Here is a 7078-nt window from a genome sequence, read left to right as displayed (position 1 = left end):
CATGAAAATATAGATCCAAACATAAATGGTAATCAAATCCTTACTGTTGGTAGAAAAGCCTAAAGAATTACCTTAAAGAAAAATTTTCTAAATGTGCCTTCTTACAATTTCTTTTCCCATTTCATTTACAAGCAACAATGCTATAATGAATTATGCAGATGATGAGATAATCAGTGAATATAATCATACAATGCCATCACGCATCCTGACACTGTTACTTACCATATTATAGTTTTTTAATGATGTTTTAAATCAAGGCTTTCCTGACTTTTCTGCTTAAAGGCCAACTTATTATTTCACAAAGGTCAGGGCTTTTTGAATAATCATGTTTGGAGTGTATTCTTGCCTTCTTCCACTCTTGTGTTACTCAGGCAGCATGACTTCCCTCACTATGTCCTGGGAGATTGGAGGGCAAGCATAATTATTTCCTGTAATTTCTTTTCCTGTCTTTTGACATATAAGGCATGGCCGTGGTGGGAAAAGTTAGCACACTGTGTTCTAACTGTCCTTAACCCATGTACATGCCCATCATTGCTGCTTTTATCTGGGATGGGCCAGGCATGCAGTAAATGGGGATCAGCTCCTTTGTTCTCCCTCCCTTCCCCGGGGCTGCTTCCCGGGGACTGTGAAAGCTTGAGTCACCTGTGGTCCGAGCCTTCTTGAAATCGAGGCCAGGCAATGGAGGCTTTGCAAAGATTTATGGAAGGACCCCCAAACTCAAAGAACTAACCCCAGGGGAGCTCCTCCCCAGGCTGTGGTGTAGCCCAAGAGGGAGCTGCTGAGCAGCCACAGCCCCACAGGAATAAGGGCTGGGGAAGCACAGGCGCATCCCCCAGCACCCTTCCTCCCCTGGTACAGCAATCAGTGCGTAGCCATTTGGAGCGTATTCCAGGGACTGTACCAGGATAGGTTTGCAGGAAACAAATGGGTAACACAAGCGCTGGGTTAGCACATCACTGAACTGGGCACACGGGTGAATAAAGCTAGCATGTTTCTGTTAAAATTGTCACATGGATTTGTGCAATCTAGGATTGTATATTATATCATCATGATGTAAATCAGAACTCGCAGGTTCAGAGCATAATTAGTTACAGGAGTATGAATGGTCTATATATATGAAGGAGAAATAAGGAAATGATCATTAGCAAGATTTTGCAGAAATGTAATGTAATTAAATTGCATATGAGCATCTGTATATTAAAATGTACATGCATAAATATAAAATACAATATTTATTTTCATACAAGGCCTGCAGACTCTAAGCAATATTTTAGAATTGGTAAGCTATAACTGTATTTTGATATTTACCGTTATTCCCTCAAATAGTATGTTGATTTTCTTAGTCAGGTGGTCCTCTAGTCACCTTTCTAAACTCGTTGCTGTTATACAGGAATTTTTTTTCCCCATTCTAGGTAAGCCATATGGGATTTCAGAAAATTATTATATTAGGAACAGTGAGGAAATGCTGCTCTTGTAGTTTCTTTTGTGGCCACAATTGTGCAGGTGTTTGCAGAACTGCAGTGCTTAAATTTTGATGAAGAGGAATCTGAGGGCAGATGCAGAGCTCAAGCAGACACAGATGTCCCATCAGCTTGAAGGTACTGTACTTGTTTCCCTCTCTTGCATATACACAAAGAAACCTTTTGCATGCTAAATACCCACAGGTACAAACCGCATCACATATCCATTATGTTTAGAATATTTTATTCCTGATATTTGTATAAAACGTAGGTTTAAAATGCTAGTTTCTTTAATGAATGAATATACACTTGTATACATGCTGTATACAAATGCAATGGTCATATTCTGCCCTCAAAAAAACATATGCAATTCTAAGGGAAGTATGTGTCCACTATACTAGTACATAGCCGAGTGAAAAATAATACTGTAATGCAAACTAATGTAATGACACTTCTTAAAGCAAAGTCTATGTATAAAGCAGAGGGAAAAACTAATGAGAAACAGATGTACACAGGAGAGCATTTTGAGTTAAATGGTATGTGTGGTTTCATTTGGGCACGTGTTTCTTTAGCACGTGGAGAGAGAGTGTATATATAGCTATGCAAAGGAAAATATTAGTTGTTGAAAAATGTGTATGCTATCAGGAAAAAGAGGCTTTAAAGGGGAAAGTATTCAGATGAAAAAGCAAATTCTGTAAGTCTCAGGAGAGCTCAGCACTTTTAAACTACAATTAATTAATTCTTTTGCATTCCAGGAGGCCAAAACAAATGAAAGGATCAATTCCTTTTTGAACCCACAAGACAGTGCTTGCTGCAGCTACAGCCACGCCAGCCATGAGCACCACGGCTGCTCGATGCCGGCACGGAACCAGCAGCACCCGCCTCTGCCCAGGCAGCGCAGGAGCCCAGCAGCCGCAGCTGGTTCAACCCTCCTGGGCAGCGGCGTGGCAGAGAGCTCCTGCATGTCCACCCGGGACGTGGCTTGCAAAACCAACTGCAGTATTAACATCTGCTGAGTGCTCAAGAATCTTGGCTGGAAAAGCAGGTAACAGCTCCTTCCTCCCTGTAGGGTAGGAAGGAGCTTGCTTTTACCAACAAAATATAATGTGCTTTTAAATAATGCGGTAAGGCAGAAATCTTTTTTACGAGATATCACTGGAGTGGAGTAGTGAAATAACATTAACATAGCCATCTCAAGAGAAAACGATTTTTTCAAGGGGAATTTAGGTCACAGATAAATACCCATGCTTCTGTAGACACTCATAACTGAAGAAGAGGATTTTATGTTCAGGTTAGAGGCAGTGTCTAGGTATTTCACTGTTTGGAAGAAATATTTTGTCCTCTTAGCATGACAGCCATCAGCTTTACCTGCATCCCTTACACATTACACAAATATTATACAATGTAAAAGGCCTACAGCAGCAACTGCAAGGCCAAGGTTGTTTGTTGTTGGGGGGGGGGGCGTGTCTCAGAAATGCTCTAATTCCACTATAGATTGTTTCTGATAAGGTTTCTGTTTCTTCAGGGTACATTATCTCAGACTGCAGACAATTAGTGTCCATCATTCTCCACTTTCACAATCTTATTCCATGATACATTATGCAGATTCACATCACTAAAAATAAGCAATAAATATATAAATACGTAGTCTGTCCACCTACGTAGTGCAAGGCTTAGCAGTAAAATTTATTTAAAAGTCTTACGCTTTTTCCAAGGTCTTTCTTGTCCCTAATTCATGTTAGTAATAAATGTCTTTATTAAAAAAATACAATATCTTACTTGAAGACATTGCCACAAGCTGTGTAGACCAAGCCCTGCTTAGCCAGATACTCTGTAGAAACTGCCAGCTATTGCTGCTCTCATGTTAAGAGGAGCACAACCTCTCTCTCCCATTACACCCCTCCATTCTTGAATTCCTTCTCAATTATCATGACAACTTAAAAAATTACAAAAGCCACTTACTGGCTTCATATCTGCTTTTCAAACCCATCCCTCAGAGCTAATTAGCAAACAGGGACCAACAGATTAGAAGTCACCTTTACCGTAAGCTCCTTCTGCACACATGATCTAGAAAACAAGTCTGTTCCTCTACTGAAATGGACCTGAACATCATGTAGGCCAAGACCCAAAATGAAAGTGAGGAAAAGGTGAAACTAAGGTACTATTTTTTTTTTAATGGTCTTCCATTGGTTGGATGAGGCTTTGAGCAACCTGGTCTAGTGGAAGGTGTCCCTGACCACAGCAGGGAGGTTGGGTGATGATCTTTAGATGATCTTTAAGACCACTTCCAACCCAAACCATGCTGTGATTCTATGATTCCTTGGAGAGAAATTACTTCCATGGACCTTGGATGAGGCTCTCAGAGTACAATAAAGAGTTCAGCTTTCCATAAACTGTTGTCATTAAAGCCAACAATGGGTTGGGCTGCTCTGGGAAGCCCTTTCTGAATATCAGTATGAGAGATCTTTCACCTGAAATGTCAATGGGATCACAGTAAAAAGTCTATAAATATTGTTTTAACATATGGGTGTCAGCGTCATTGCCTGTGTTCCACAGTAGCTAAATAGCTTTAATTCAGTTCTGATCTACTGTTTGTGAAAAGTCCCCCTTTATTTCATGCCTTGCTGGATACAGAGATCTGGTAAGCAGGTCTGCCAGCACGGCCAGATCCTCTCCCAGAGCCACAGAGCCAGGACCATTCCCATGCAAGGAGAGAGGGATTGCCTGGCACTGCCCTTCTAGCTGATTGAAAGGCTGCAGCCTGTCTGCAAAGTGACAGAGGATTTGAAATCCACGTGAAGTCTACCAGCCCCATGAAGTCACAACTGCAATCTCAGTTTTCCATTGGCCATGCATATCCCACATCAAGGTCCTTAAAGCAAACTGGGAGTGCTTCCCTACCTTATTCACTTAGTAGCCAAATCATATTTTGGAGCAGCTAAAATAGAAAAAATTTCCTTTGCACAAGCTTGGACAAAACCATCAGGAACAGATAGCTATCTTAATAAGATTTAATCCAAAATCATCTGATTTGGATGCTGCACAGTACAGAATAAGGTAGAGATAACAATGAAAGTATTGTATTTCTGCAAAAGAGAAAAGGAAGCAAAAAAGCAAAAATCCTTTTTTTTTTTTTTTTAACAAAACAAGAGGAGTACAAAGCACTGGGGGGGGGAAATTATGTTTTTCTTCTGGCAAGTATTTGCAGCAGTCTCAGGCTGTGTCTCACTGTACCAAACCACTGAGACAATTTGGTCATTTTTCACACTACTATATGAAGGAAAAAAATAATCCCTGAAAGTCCTTCAATGATTTTAAAAGCTTTTAAATTAAGCCCTTGGAAAAAAGAAAGAAGCAAAAGAGGCCCGTTGTCTAATGTCATTAAACAAATGAATCCAGAGTATCTGATTCTTCTCTTATTCTTTGCCTAGCTGTTCTTGTAAAGCATATTTTATCTTAACTTGCATATTGATGGCAGACTTCTGCCAGTCTAAACTGTATCTTTCATCCAGTGACAATTCAGCACATAAACACTGCTGCTGCAAGTGCTGGCACAAAATTCTCAAGCACTGTCTAGCTGGGGAAGCTGAAAACTGTTGCTACACATCCTGCAACTGGGAATGTACTTTTGGGAAGGACTGACCAGAACTGGGCAAAGGGATGCCATGCTTTCCAGTTGCCTTCTCCAGAAATGTGGACTTGATGCATGTGCTTAAGCTCTCCATTGAACTGGGGATAAAAACTCAAAGCTGTTGAATCTTCCCAGTGGCTTTGTTAAGAGTATTTTGCTATTTTGTTTCCCTTTCTTTTGCTGTAAAGTTCCTCAGAGTGTATATACAGAAAGGGGAATTAGTATTGTAATGTCTGATATTCACATTTTGAAATCATGTTGGCTATCCTATTCAGAAAAGAGTCTACTAACTGCTGTGTGTATTACTATCTCCTCCCAGAAAATCTGTTTATGCTTCCAGCCTGTTGGCAAACGTGAAACCCTCACTGGTAGAAATGCAGTTTCATAGAAGACTGCATTTTTCACAGGCAGTCAGATAAGAAGATGTGGTTGTGGTCTTTGCTACCTAGTGACCTAATTTTCCTCCTTCATAAGAAAGTGGGAGGGGTGCATCTCAGAACATACCGTTTTCAGTAAGTAACAGAGTATGGTCTGAATGGCGCACTTGATTTATAATTAAAATAGCTGGTATGTGTTGAGTTCCTTGAACAGCCACACCAAAAATGAACGTGATGTGTACTACTGATTGTGTTTGATTTCCTTCCGAATCCTTTCATTAAGATGTTCTATTCCCGTAAAACAAAAACATTTCTATTCCTACATGTACGTCAATGGCAAAGGATCAGTTTTCAAAACCTGCCCTATTTCCTCAATGACTCAGATTCTCAGCATTGCACTGTTTGCACAATGAAAGTCACTAATCCCTGGAGTAAAGAGACACACTACATGTAGGCCCTACCAAATTTATATCATTAAAGGTCATGTAAAAAGACGCGCTTCCTTATATACTTCTTTATATCGTCCCATGTGAGCCCTATGTCTCTTTTAAAATGACAGTTCATGACACGACAGTGCGAACAAGACAGCAATGAAGACATATTTGGACTTGGATTTCAAGACAGAATACTACTGATATTCAGATAGTAATAAGCATGCACTTGTCAGTACTCAGTTTACAGAGGGAGAAAGATAAATATCTTAATGATGTGATTTTGATGTACATCTTCACTTCATGATGTAAAAAAACTACTCACTCTCTGTACTGCATGTTCTTTTATGTTTCTGATTTACCTCATCTGTCTGTATCACAGTAATGTACCCTCTTCAATACCAGCTACAAAACTAGAGCAACTGATTTTCCTGATCAAGAAATATTTATTGAACACATTTAAACATTAAACTTAGTTGACTAAGATGTATCCCCCTTTCATCTGAACGTCTCTTCTGAAGTTCATGTCAGAACCCCAAGGTCGGATACAGAGGCTCTGTTCCTCTTGGGTAACACAGAGACTGTATAAAAACACAAGTGTTTACTCCTTAGATACTGCCATACAAGTATAAGTCACAATTTTTCAGGGAACAAGTGCATATTCTGCTAATATCTCACTCAGCAATCCCTGAGGGCAGTAAGAAGACAGTCATTAATTCAACTCCAATACGCAGGTAAGATGTATCCACTTGTCAGAGTGCTCCTGAAGTACTGCACAACATCCATTGCGGCAGTTTTATTAGAGAGATGTTAAAATGTGTATTTCTGGGATTAAGTGTCTGCAGTGTATGCTCACCCAATCCTGAAACAGAAAAAAACAAGTCTCAATAGGAGAAAAAGGTGGTCAGAAGCCAAACCGCAAAGCAAGTTAACACAGCACAAAGGATGGCTATCCTAATACAACTGTATAAGTCACCTACATCTCAGGTAGACTGATCCCCCAACTATGAGCTCAGGACAAAGCTGGGGGAACAGAAGGAATTTTTTGCCCACAGAACTGTTTTGTTCATCTTCTTACCTCTGAGCATAAAAACAGGCTTCAGCTTTAAGCACCAGAGCTGTTGCTTTGCTGGTAGAGGAGCAGTATCCTGAGCTGCTGGGGTATGGGAGGGAGGATGA

The 7078-nt window shown here is 40.2% G+C and overlaps 1 long non-coding RNA gene across 1 annotated transcript; it reads left to right on the top strand.

The window, feature by feature from the left end:
- The first annotated feature begins 561 nt into the window (after window positions 1-561).
- LOC121083012 lies at window positions 562-6370 on the top strand. Its single transcript, XR_005826216.1, has 3 exons — window positions 562-973; window positions 1413-1598; window positions 2216-6370. It is a non-coding gene; the product is annotated as an uncharacterized LOC121083012 (long non-coding RNA).
- The last annotated feature ends 708 nt before the right edge of the window (window positions 6371-7078 follow it).

This window comes from Falco naumanni, chromosome 2, assembly GCF_017639655.2.
Source record: "Falco naumanni isolate bFalNau1 chromosome 2, bFalNau1.pat, whole genome shotgun sequence".
In the NCBI taxonomy this organism is placed as follows: Eukaryota; Metazoa; Chordata; class Aves; order Falconiformes; family Falconidae; genus Falco; species Falco naumanni.
This window is presented reverse-complemented; position numbering and strand designations above follow the sequence as displayed.